The sequence below is a fragment of the Sceloporus occidentalis genome, unplaced genomic scaffold (assembly GCF_023333645.1).
Source record: "Sceloporus occidentalis isolate IW3139 unplaced genomic scaffold, rSceOcc1.0.p SCAF_157, whole genome shotgun sequence".
In the NCBI taxonomy this organism is placed as follows: Eukaryota; Metazoa; Chordata; class Lepidosauria; order Squamata; family Phrynosomatidae; genus Sceloporus; species Sceloporus occidentalis.
Genome location: NW_028317137.1, coordinates 755,357 through 768,672, shown reverse-complemented (window position 1 = coordinate 768,672; position 13,316 = coordinate 755,357). Strand labels below are relative to the sequence as shown.

Sequence of the window (13,316 nt, the reverse complement as noted above, 5' to 3'; positions counted from 1 at the left end):
TTCAAACAATTTAAAAGGTGGTTCCAAACAAATGCTGTTTTACAAAGTCAGGTCAACTCTTGACCTTTGTTTCTTCTTGAAATTCCACTAACTTTCAGGACCATTTTGCCAATATTCCGGGCCATCAATGGACAATGGATATTTTGGAAAAGCATGGCTCAAAACAGAGCAGAGCTCTTACTGGCCCTGCATATAATGTTTAAAAAACTATTGACACACTCAGGGACATCTTTGCAAATGGCTGTTCTCTTTATAGGTGTCACACTGTATCTCACTTTCTTTGTGTATATGAAACGGTGTATATTGAAGGTCAAATTATAATAAATATTAATTTAACATCAACCTGGTGATACTGGTTTTTATCACGTCCCATCATCTACCAGTACGCCGTGTCCAAAGTAGAATAAAACAGTAAAAATAAGTATCGGCACATGGTGAGGTCACAAGAAAAGAATGAGTTGGGAGACATCAATGAGAGGAAAATGATAGTAAGAAGATAACTGAAGTAGGAGACACAGAGAAGAGGGTTATTGACCAAAAGGAGGAAACGACAGACGGGAGACATTGAGGGGTAAAGTGAGAGATGGAGAGGGAAAGTGATAGATGGAGAGGGAAAGTGATGGAGAGGGAAAGTGATAGAAGGAGAAGAGGCTGAAGTGCAAGAGGTAAAGGAGAAAGTAGAAGAGGGAGAGAAGCGACGTGAAAGGCGGTAAGGGGCAAATATTCGGAGGCGACGTTCTCAGCCAGAAGGGAGTATGTTAGAGTGATGCCATAACTTTGATACATGGGAGATAATAGAGAGTGGAAACAGTAACCATCTGATAACAGAACGGGAAGCAGCGACCTGGGGAAATAGGGACAGGGATTTATGACGTATAGGGAACAAAAGGTTGGCATTATCTTCTGCTACATGTCTTGAAATGAGTCTGAAAAGGACAGTCACCCCTCCTCCTCTTCCTTGTTGGTGATCTTGGGATGTTTTCCTTGTGACCCTGAGGTGATAGGGAGGTGTCGAGAGAGGGGATATAGCAACATAAACAGGATACAGGAGGGGACAGAGTCACAGGTCACCAGGACATCCTGTTTAGATGCCGCTCTGGAGAGGTGGCAAGTCCAGAGTCACTTGTTTAACCTTTCCGAGACCACAACCTAGTAGACTGTCTCTTCCATTGTTTGGGGGAGCGGGGGCATTAAGTGTTTCTTAAAGGATAAACGTTAAACACTGTGTGAGAAGAGACATGGATTGTTGGGTCTTCTGTTTTTTTGCCCCATGGCCACCAGGAGCCAGATACACTGGCGTATTACTTATAGGAAGGGCAAATTCCACACAGGTTGCCCAATCTGTTCCCATATACATCAAGGACTCAGACACGCAAAACAAAACTGGGGTAACTTTGACAAACATCTTGGGGTGGGGTGTATGATATGACCTGAGCCGTTCCCCATCTGCGTGATTGTTACCTTTCTCCGAACAATCTATATGAAAACTAGAAGTTACTACGGAAACGGATTATGTGGGGAGTCTTGGTTGCCATCGAAACGGATATATATCAAAACATAGTGTTCGTTATTTAGGAGGAAACGTTAAAAATAGGGAGTTATAAATATAGCTCTGTCTGTTTATGTATCTCACATTCTCCATCAATCATTGTGTGTGACTGCCTCTTATCTTTGCGAGCATCACTCTGGGTATCTGGCTTTGTATAGCTTTGTGAGGTTAGCGCTGGGGCAAGAAACATTTACTGGGCGAGGAACCGTCTACCATTGAAGGGGCTAATACCAGATCTGAATTCCGAGTATGGAGTGGCTCAGGACTGTGTTACTTAAGCCTTTAATAGTCACCCCTCTAATCCAGATGGCTCTCCTAGTGGACCCTAGTGGTCTAAGGGACACCTCAATGGAAGAAGGTGGAAGGTCTATAACAGATTGACACAAAATCCTTATAAAGATATATTCTTTAGAATTCTTAAGAATAAGTTTGGCCCTAAGTATTGCGTTCCATGAGTTTGCAGAATTATTAATTGTATCACTTGTATTAAAGATGGGACCTGATAAATGATTTGGTTTAAGGGATCATACGCTATGTCTGCACTCAAACATATAGGTGTTTGGTTGTAACCCTGGGAGAATGTGTGTGAAAGGGATGTTGAACAGGATGTGAAGTTCCACTACGGAATTCTGAAGACAAGCTCATAAAGAATGCAGAAGAGGGAATTGTAGTTCAGCATTTTAAGAATGACCTGAATGCTCAAGATTCAGGGACAAAATAAGGAAGAGAGAGCTCAGCGGGGAATCTGGAAATGATGAGTGCAAAGCATGTTCAACTGAACAATGAGCGGAGAGCCCTGGCCGCCAACAAGAGCGTTCTAAAGGTTCAGGTGTATTGAATTTTGGGCAGGAACACGATATAGAAGGAAGCAATGTTGCCTTTACCATCACACCTAAAAGCTGGTGACAAAAAGTATCACTAGGTAAACACACCTTTCTTATGAGTTATAAGGCCTGTTCCAGAGGTTCCAAATGTAAGATCCATGCTAAGGAGTTGAGGAACAACACTATACAAAACATATGTATCCTGTAAAGGTCAACGAATGTATCCCAGAAGAGTTTGATCAATTCTCACCATAGGGTGAGGGTATCTAAGGAATGCTCAACCACATGTACGTTAAAGATATCGTTCACCCTTTTAGATCTTTGCTTGACTTCCTTAATATAAGATCAGATCCATTCTTTATACAAATTCATTCAGCTCCCCTGTGCAAATCGCAGTAAGATTGGCGTCTTTTGGAGAGCTCCCAGAAGACTCCCAGGCCAGCCGACATTTACACAGCAGGTAATAAGTTCCATTGTTCTAGGCACAAGATATAATGGAGGACGGATAATTAATCCTATCCTGTCGGGTTCTGACAGGAAAGGATTCCTAATATCAAGTCCTGTGCCGCATGCAATCAGACTCATTTTGTTAGCGGCAGCCGAGAGACAGAACCGAACATATTGGCGCGCCGGCTCTGGATTAACCCCTTAATGACAAAGCCCGTACATGTCCTTAAGGGGTTAAAAGACCATGATGATGCCGGTCTGAAAAACCCAGGGACGATACATAGCAGATACATAGAAGAAGGGTAGGCTGACATGGGACAAGCCCAAGCCAAGTGCCCAGTAGTATGTCCAGGAAAGTCCAATTTATCTGACACTAAAACACAATAAAAATGGGTAAAAGGAAAAATAAATAATTTTCTTTGAGCATTAGAGAACTGTATACAGAAATGTAGGTTGGCTTTGACAAAAACTTGTTTTTATCTTATTTTGTTCCAATAAACTCCCTTTATCTACAGACCTGGAGGCCGCCATTGTTGTCAGTCATGTGATGTTTTGGAAGACTTTTCCGGCTCAAACACCACACTGAGCTGATGCTTTATGGCGATGCTAATGAAGTCCTGGTTGTCCAATGGACAGACTTTCATTAATCACAATGTGTGGGTGTCTGGTGATTAAGACTGAGATATTCTATCGTTTATCACAAGGCAGCATAATGAAGTTGGTTTGCTTGCCTTGTAAACAACAGAGCTGGAACATAGGATGTTGTAACTGGTCGGCTCTACTCGATCCTACAGAGCAGGAAAAGTAACCCAAAATATGTCGGCACAGTCCTCCATTATATAAATGGGAAGCTTTGGGAGATCAGAGATCTCGTTTGTAACAGGTCCCTTACCCACCCAGAACCGTACTGTACTGCGCTGCAGAGTCTGTTGGTGCTATACGAATTAAAAAATATCAGTAACGATATAAAGTACTTCAGGTTTTGGATATCGCAGTCAATGACTGCCCCTGATGCAAATACCGGACTGTCTACTTCTCTCTCCCTTCCTCTCCGCGCTCTCTCTCTCTCTCGCTGTTTTCCTGCGCCGGCCGTCAGAATGAGGTGTGAGCAGGATATCGAGCGATCCGTCAAGCGACCAGGAATGAGATCCGTAATAGCCGCCGAGGAGGTTATCTGCGAGGCGAGCGGGTTTATAAATAGTATATCGCATGGCATGCGATGGAGACATTGTGTATTTCTAAGTACATGTGAGACACACACGCCGAAATTCCCACTCAACCCCCAAGAACGGAGATGAATTAGTAATTATTCTGTAATTACTCCTCCAGTCTCCAGAAGGTAGCTATTTGCTTAATTAAACGAGGCATTTAGAGGAAGACTAATGTATTTTATGTACACAATTTAATTTATAGGCGCGTTCTCTGTGTTTCTCTGCACATTATTTTATTGTAGAACGCTACGATAGCCAGCGAACGTTCCTAGAAAAGAGGGGCATCGTGTGGAGGAATGACGGACACTGGGATTTGGGTGGCAAAGAGGGACTGCCCCTCCTAAAAAGAGACACTTGGCCGTTATGAATGTGTGCAACCGGCACTCCCGACCGAATTCATTCTCAACCTGTGGTCTCTAAAATGATTATTTATAACGAGCTATTCCAGTGCAGTGGTTTTTTGTTTGTTTTTTAAAAGAAATGATCTTATCGCCATAGCAACCAACTGAATGTTCCTGCTGACCGGACCATTCCATTTGTTGCTATGGAGATAAGACACAGATAAAAACTTGAGAAGGGTCTGGGTCTAGAATAGGAGGTGATTGTCGTGATTGTTTATTGATTTTTATAGCGCCAACCTATTCCGCAGCGCTGTGCAGTGCTGCGGAGCACACAGCAGCACCCCGACTGCAAGTCCCATCATCCTCACCCAAACACTGCACTTTTCTCAGGCGAGGAAATGGTTAAAACGGCGGTTTAATGTTTTGCGGGTCCGATTCCTGGAAGAAGCCGTTTCCTCTGTATGATGGAGTGGATAGCGATATAATTAGTCTTGTTATATATTCCCGCAGCGCCAGAGCCGTTGATGACTTTGCTCCGGAAGACGTTCCGCTCCTGTTTATATAATGGAGATGGCAGGCGACAGGGAGGGGATGAACAAGGGAAGCCCAGAGGCGATAAGAGTCTGTGACAAACTATTTCTTGAGTGTATATATTTTTCTTGGATGGTCTACGCCGTCAGCCTGGGAGAATAACAATGATTCTCGAGAACGCGGCTGAGAACGCTTCCAAATCCCTACAAATGGAGCTGATAAGTTACATGTGGGGAGCACAAAAAGGGAAAAAACAAAAAGCGCTTGCTATGCAGGGCACGGGGCGGGTTATCCGCTCCCATGGGCTTCATGGCCGTGGCATTATGGGGGTAACTAGGCCGGATTTACATACCAACTGCCCCTATGAATGAGGACATCGGCCCCAAAACCGAATGAGGACATCAAGGGGTATAGGCAAGTCTGAAGACTGTGTGATGGAGGCTAATACAGCGAGGGGATTAAACATGCATGGGATAGGCGTATGGCTCCTCAACCTAAGAAGAGACCAACGAAAAACAGTTGACTCGATGGGCCGAATGGGGCCGATCTGCCATCACATTCTACGTTCTATGAGAAGACTTCTTCCTTTGTGTCTTCTCTAAATCCATAATGCTCCGGATACAAGTCTAACTCTGTCACCTTCCGCCCGCGTCCTGCTACATTTCTCTTACATTTAGAGGTATTAAAGATCTTCTGGATTAGGACACATTCGCCTTCTCATTTTAACTGTTCAAAAATGTTAAAAAATAAAGAATTTCTTATTTATATTGTATTTCTATTTTATAATAATTTTTCAAGATCATCACACCTGTAAACATAGAAAGTGAAGGCAAATAACAACCGTTCGGCCCATTCAGTGTGTCCAACCTATATGCCCCAATGCTCCTCTTCCACCCCAGACCGACCATCTGGCAAATGCCAGATGGGCCGCTGGCAGAGAGCACCTAGCAGTAGCCCAATCAGCCACTCCAGCAGCAGATCAGGTCCTGTGGCCCAAGCCGGCCACTGGCTTTAAAGAAAGAGGGCTGCCTCGTCATCGCCAGTCCTGCCCGGCTCCAATCTAATAGCCGGAAAGAGAAAGGGGCTGACTGTCCCAACGGGGCTCAACTTACCACATGGGGCAGAACTGGTAAGGAGTGGACAGAGCCGGATGCCACTTGCCCCCAGCCCCAGTAATCAGATTTAACACCCTAAACTTCCAGGGCAAATCCAGCGAGCCCCACAGTACGGTAGGTAACAACAAATTCATACGCGTAATACATCAATCACTATTATATATGGCTGCCTGTTCTTACAATAACATTTCTTTGGTATAATTAGCCAGAAAATGCTTATCTCCCTGTTATTAGAACTCCATTAATAGTTACGCTTCCTGACAAAGTTCATCATAACAAACAGAACGCGCATTATTCTTCATCCAACAACCCAAGTGTTAACATATTCTACCTGCCGGCTATTCCTTAAACTTCCTATTTACATTACGATGAAGAGCTTGAAATCGGCTAACGTGTTTATCTTAGCGAACAAAACATTTTTATGTGTCAGCCCGGAATACACGCTCGCCAGGGCCTGGGAATTTCGAGGAAGTCGGTAACACAATGTTGTAGAATTATATTTACATTAAGTGGGGGTAACGCAAACATTCTTGTGTCTATATATATAGATATATAACAAAATGCTACATTTTTGACAGTTTATTGTATAATTCTTATCTACTCGGCCAAACAAAATATCAACCTTTTTTTTTTTTTTTTTTTTGCTGCGTTTCACAAACAAAAGGAGGTGCTGATAAGCGTTATTGAACTGATATGGAGAATTCGTGATTCTTATAGAGATCATCAAAATCGCTTTGTTGACTTGCTAGAAAAATATATATTTTTTTAGCACGCGACGCCTTGGCGGGTGTCTCGGCGACCAGGAGAGACCTTAACGGCAGTGATAGAGTGACTAGTGAGTGTGAGAGTGGGAAAGTTCTCACGTTAAAGTCACCTTCGGAAATCTAATTGACCCTTTTAATATTTTTTATATCTGAACCTCCAATTATGACTGTTTTCCGGGCAAAATTCTTGCTATGGGGGGGGGGGCAGCATGCATCATCCAGAAATATATTACATTGTTTTATTGGGAGATGATGACGAATAAGAAGTTCGTTGTTGCCAAAATGTTGAAATCTGAACAATCTCAATTGGAAAAAGAAAAGGTTTTTTTTTTAATTTCTCTGTGGATTAATAGATTTTTTTTCTGCTTGATTTATTAGAAATCTGCTTCCGTCGCCACAGCTTTTGTAAAATTCCACCTCTTTCTAAACTAACATTAACCGTGATTATTCTGGGAATTCTACCAAAATTTATTTGGACGCTTTTTTTTATATTTAAACGCTTTAAATCATTTTGTTCTAAACAAAGGGCAAAATTATAGCAGCTCTACAAATAGATCTGTTCGCATTTATTATTTTTTTTTTTAGTAACGGTTGCATTTTTTTGGAGCAAAAAAAAAAATATCTAAAATTCACAAAGGCTGATAACAACATCTTAACGTTACTGCCAGAATTTAGAATTTTCCAAATGAAAATTGAAATGTATCCTGAGTTTTTGGTGTTTTTGTGTAATATTTACAATCCTGTAGTGCTCTGGAAAATCCAGGAGCTGCACAAACCTTGTTTATTGTGGGAAGAACGTATTTTTAGTATTTTCCTTAAACAGGGTTTCTATTAATAGGTGTTCGTTTCCAGGCGCTATGAGGTTTTCTCCATTATCTCAAACCAGGGACCATTGAATTTGAATTTTCTTTGTAGTTACAGGTTTCTCAGTGATCCATCTTTGTTCTTGAGTCTGGGCTATCGCTGAGAGTTGTGAGGAACTTCTTATACTATGTAGCTATGGCCGGGAGAACCAACGTGGTCTTGAGGCCACCACCTAGTTTGACTCGTCTCCAGAGTGGAGTAGTGTGAGGCTAAAGGGTCTCCTTGGCACTGATATTTTGGTCCTCTAGACACCTTCCACACATAGCTGCTGGGTCTGGCTCAATGGGCTAGACTGGGTTGGCCCCAGGACAGCTTGTACTGACCCATTTGTTGGCTCGCCTACCTTGGTATCCAACAAGTGCTCTAACGTTAAGGACGATACTCATAAAAAGACAGAGATGTCCTTCAAGTTAATTCTGCAAACCTCACCCAACATAGAGCCAGGTCTAACACTGCTCCAATTAAGCAGGAGGTCCCTTTTATCAGAGTCAATCCTCATCTTACGCAGCCGCCTCAATATGGCAACAGTTGGCCATATACAATGTATCTGTAGACAAAGGACTATTATAATGTCTAGCTACCTACCTACCCTGTGGAAGAAAATGGTTTAACGACTAAATAATAGCATTAGGGATATCATTCGGATTGTGTCCAGTTTTACCCCATGGATATTTTTGCCTGGCCAGCCTTATTCTAGCTTGTAGTCATGTGATACAAAGAGAGGCCACCGATAGGTTGAATGGAATTGTTGCCACAGTAGCAGAAAACATGTGCTTAATGATTTTGTGTGTGGATTAAGTGCTAGATAAGCGTGCAGCGATTTGTCTGGGTGTTACTTTAAGGTCACAGGGGGGGCGTAGAAGAGGTCTGGAGGTCCGCTGTCCCCATTCTTTCATCTTGCAGAAGGATATGTGACTCCTTGCAGCCGTCATATAAACAAAGAGCTGAAGAGGGAATTCGTGAGCGATGAAGAGGACGTATAATGCGGTAATGATGTTTGAATAGCTTATTTTGGTACCGCGGTAAGGGTTCGTGGCCTGGTGTGCCGGCTCCTCGGTGTCCACAAAGTGACAGGAAATCTATTTAGAGAGTATGCGTGATAAGAGGCGATACACGCGCTTTACTGCACCTCCACCCTGAGAATCTCTGCTATTCCTGTCCGGGCCGCGCACGCAGACACATTGTGGCAGCCCGGCCTCAACATGCAGCCCCGCTACCCTCTCATAATTCACCCTACAAGGTGGCGTTCAGCTCCTCCATCCTCCCCACAGCGCTGGGAACCTTGGCTTGGAACCATGGACGTCTGATATGGGGTATAATTTGGACAGCGGCGTAACCCTAAATCCCAGGACCCTCCTGCGGCCAGCGTTCAGAGGCTCTCCTATTAAATATACATACATCCCAAGTGTCCCATTTTCCACGGGACTGTCCTGCTTCTGTAGGTAACGGGACAGCGGGCAGGCTGGGGAGATCTTTTAATTCTCCATGACCAGTCCACTGAGCTGTGAAAGATAAAGGTCTGTGCTCCCACCTGGCTTCCTCATGGCGCATATGACATCATATACCTTACCTTTTGGGGATATATATATATATTCTGTTTGAATTCAGATGTTTCAGTATTTGCTTTCTAATGGAGCAAATAACCACAAGGTGCCAACGGGGAGAAAAGTGTATTAGTCCCCCCAACAAGCCCTAAGGGGTCCCCGCAGAGTTTGAATGGTCCTATGTATTGCCCCTGTGTGTGTACAGATATGCTGTATGTGTCGCAATCTACCTGCATACATGTGCGTGTGCTAAATCTACACAGAGGATGAAACGCTAAAACTCATTTGTCATGTTCGTCTGGAAATGTCCAGGTGATACCTTCAGCCGGTCACCGAATGTGCAACCAAAATCCAGCTCTTGTTATTAAAGGAACACGGAGTCATCCAAAAAGTCATAGAAAAATATATTTGAAGAGTCATCCAAAAGCAGCTATTATCATCGCTCATTTATCCAAACAACATGTAGTCTTATCACCATAGCAACCAAATGGAACGGTTCTGCTAGTTGGACCATTCAATTGGTTACTATAGCGATAAGACAATTTTTATTCATTTGAACCTGAATCACCTTTCATAGCGAATCCCTGAAGCCTGGAGCTGCATGGCCCGATGATGTGTGTATCTGCTGGCACCTAGTGTTCAGTCTTGGTAATGCACCCTCTCTGTGTCTGCCCTTCTCCCCTGGACAAATAAACATTTTTTTTGTTTACATACTGCTGCCGTCACCCCTAAAGCCACCCCAATAACATGTACATTGGATTAATTAACCCCGCGTTAGTGGAATGACTGCGTGGCCCCGTATGCAAATTAATTACTTTGCATGCAGCATCCTCAGGTGATGTCATATTTAGAGGACGGGTCAACGTAATGCAAACCCAATTTTCTATCTGCCTATACATTATACTAACCTTGTATGCTCTACACTCTCTATTTAGACAACGGTGCCTTTAAATCATAACTGAAAACTCTCAGTTATTCGTTGTTCTCAAGGTATGGCAGATATATATTTAATAACAATGTATTGATATTTTATAGTAGTTTCTTGGTACATAAACCGAACAGCCGCCCAGCAGAAGTGGTAGATGCTAATACGGTCAGGGAATTTAAACATGTATGGGATAGGCGTATGGCTACTGAATCTAAGGCAAGACCAACGACTGATTAAGGTTTGAGTCTTTACAGCGGGTACAACGGGTGGCTAGACGGGGGGCCGAATAGGGCCGATCTGCTATCAAAGTCAAATTCTTTTAGTAGGCTGCCAGTTTTGCAGAAAGTAGATTCTGCCTAAATATAAGCGCGTACCGGAGACAGGAAAGGCCTCCTTCCTGAACTTATTAATAACAGCGGTGGCCAGGCAGACTGATGAGGTACCCAGTGTCCTGGAAAAATGATTCAAAACAATACGTTCCGCCAGCCTTTCAGGGACCGTCCCTGGAGAAAGCGCGGCACCGAAATATCCAGCGGACACAAAACGCGTCTGGGGAGTTTGCGAAACGAGGCGGGTATTCTGTGATCCGGGCACCATGGAGGACACTACATTAAAAGGAATAAATATTATTTTGTCACCGGCGTTATTTGGCAGGTCCCAAATCCAGACTGTCTGGACAGGAGAAAAAGGATGAGGAAGTGCGTTGTACGTAGAAAAGAGGGGAAAAAGGGAAAAGAAACAAACATGCGATGGCGGAATGCCAAAGAAAAGTCTGGAGTCCTTGATGAACACGGGGACGGGGTTACGGGTCCATCCTGACACCGGGAGGGGGAGTTCATCAGGTCTTAGGTCAAGGAAGGTGTATTGATTAGACGTCAAGGCCTCGGATAGGACGGAATGCACAGGGCACAGTTCACAAAAGGGTTAACTTACTAAATATATATTTAAAGGGACACCTGGGTCATGGCATACGCAGAAAATGCTCCCATTGATATAAATTGGAACGCTTTCCTACCACCGATTGGCTGCTTGAACCAGAAAATAGGACAACAGAGGAGCTGCAGCTTCTCCTACAGTAAGTGAGATTTCCCTAAAGTAACTTTACCGACTTAACTCTACATTATGCAGAGCTACCTCGCTTATGAAAAAGCAGTTTTTGCAGCAATAATTTTCCATTCTTGGCCTTTTATAAAGTATATGGAAGTCCCAACTCTTCTGTATCGCAAAATATCAGCTGCGCCGACGCGTTCTGTTGTGTTTGGCCTACGTGGCCCACCATAGAAAGTGCCATGTTTGGTCCAAGTGGGCCACCGGTGCACGTCACGTGACTGTTCTGCAACTGTAACATTTTTACTGTTGATACTTTAAATTGCGTCAGTTAATAAGCGTTGATACACGCAGGTTCCCGATCCACCTCTATATTACATCTTGCCGCTCAAGCTATTGTTATTGAATGTATGAATTCATCTCCAGCAAAGCTGACCCATCACCTAAACAATAAATACAATTTAATACGACATTCGAAAGCCACCGCCGGCAAGAGGAACCTCCAGGAACGCAGAAGTCACCATGATCAACGAGGAACAGGTAGCCATCTTGGACAGCAAGCCTGGCGCTGAACCGGTGGTCACCGCAGGAGAAAAGAAAGTTGTTGCCACCAAGGTTTTGGGGACTGTCAAGTGGTTTAATGTGAGAAGTGGATACGGTTTTATTAACCGGAATGACACCAAGGAAGATGTGTTTGTCCATCAGAGTGCCATTAAAAAGAACAACCCTAGAAAGTACCTTCGCAGCGTGGGTGATGGGGAGACTGTGGAGTTCGATGTAGTAAAAGGAGAAAAGGGATCAGAAGCAACTAATGTAACCGGTCCTGGTGACGTTCCAGTCCAAGGCAGCAAATACGCCGCATACCGTAAACGTTACAGACGCTATCCGGGCCGTAGGGGTCCATCGAACCACCAGGAGAATTACCAAAAGAATGAAGATGAAGGCAAGCCAGAAGAAACTGAGAAATCACCAAAAGGAGAAGATACTGACCAAGAGTACCCATACCGCAGGCGTCGTTACCCACTGTCCAACCTGCGGAGAGAGTATCAGCGCAGACCTCAGTATTCAAACCCAGCAGCCCAGGGAGAAGGGGCAAAGGAACCGGACCACCAAGCTGCAGGAGACCAAGGAAAACAAAACAAGGGCTTCAGAACAAGATTCCGCAGGGGGCCACCTCGCCAGAGACAACCCAGAGAAGACTGGAACGAAGAGGACAAAGAGAATCAGGGAGACGGAACCCAGGGTCAGCAACCACAACAACATCGATACCGCCCTAACTTTAACGACAGGCGCAGACGCCAGCAAAACCCTGACCCGAAATACAGCAAGGAGACCAAGCCACCCAGAACATCGTCTGAGAACACCTCCGCTTCCGAGGCTGACCAGGTCGGGGCCGCCTAATACCGACCTACCAACTACCAACATCCAGTTTCGATATTTAAGGAAGTCCAAGATTGAAGTTACCTGCGTTTGCATTGCGCTGTTGCCAGACGTCATCCTGCATAGAATGCCGCAGAGGTTGTTTTTTAACGTTACCGTTATGGACTCTTCTGTTATGTGTTTTTGGTATCATAGGATTTATATTCTTGTTTATTGTTCTTTATCTTTGTTTCTTCTGGGGGGGGTTCTATTGTTTGGAGGTCCCCCACGGAAAGCGTTGTTTGTTCTACATGGTTTGTGTGTCATGTGACTGTCCTGTTTGCCGTAACAGTTTAACCATTGATGGGTTGTCTTGTGTCTGTTAATAAAAAGCCTTAAAAAGCAAAACTTGTGTCTGATTCCTAAATTCCCAATAATATAAATGCCGAATAAGGAAATATATTACATGTTATCGTTCTACGTCTATATGATTCATTTATTTCATCTCTAGTTCCCAAACATTCACTTCCACCTGCCTGCTTTGAAGCCCATCGCAGTGGTATTTGTATTGCCACCTCTCATTTTCTCATAATAAGTCGGATGTAAAACAAGCTACGTCCGATATCCCTCTTTCGCTATTCTTGCTCATACTTAATATGGGTAACGCGACGTCTGCCGCAGGATTTATAGTTCAATAAACAGCTTGCTATGCCTGCGGTAGTGAAATGGGCGACTTGACGTCCTCCTGCCGTTGGCTTAGGGTGATGGAGGTGGCAGTACAACAGAAGATGG

General features: G+C 43.9%; 1 pseudogene; it reads left to right on the top strand.

Annotated features, from left to right (window-relative positions):
- Positions 1 to 11,687: 11,687 nt before the first annotated feature.
- Positions 11,688 to 12,623, top strand: LOC149280237 (Y-box-binding protein 1 pseudogene; annotated as a pseudogene).
- Positions 12,624 to 13,316: the final 693 nt, after the last annotated feature.